This window comes from Frankliniella occidentalis, unplaced genomic scaffold, assembly GCF_000697945.3.
Source record: "Frankliniella occidentalis isolate FOCC.00 unplaced genomic scaffold, Focc_3.1 Scaffold266, whole genome shotgun sequence".
Taxonomy (NCBI): Eukaryota; Metazoa; Arthropoda; class Insecta; order Thysanoptera; family Thripidae; genus Frankliniella; species Frankliniella occidentalis.
Genome location: NW_026267392.1, coordinates 99,495 through 99,846, shown reverse-complemented (window position 1 = coordinate 99,846; position 352 = coordinate 99,495).

The following is a 352-nucleotide window of genomic DNA, read 5'->3' as shown; positions in this document are numbered from 1 at the left end:
TATCTCAATTCTTTCTCGAGTTATCGTGCGGACAGACAGACAAACAGAATGAAACTTTTCCGGTCAGTGGAGTAATGGGCTTCGCTAATCGCTCAGCCAATGAAAACCGTTACCGAACACCAGAAGTTTCATGTCCCTAATATTAGAGTAAAAAGACCCCGACATATGATTCGAGATTGTCAAATATTGGGCCCGGAAGAAACTGCTCCTCTATACCCTCTCCTCAACTCGCCTCGGGTGTCAGCGCCGCAGGCCTAGCTATATGTGCGGCAGGCGCGTCGCAGCGTAAGTGTTTCGTGAGATATCGCGAAGCCTGTTACGCGAGACGTGGTCTGGCGTACATATAGCTAGT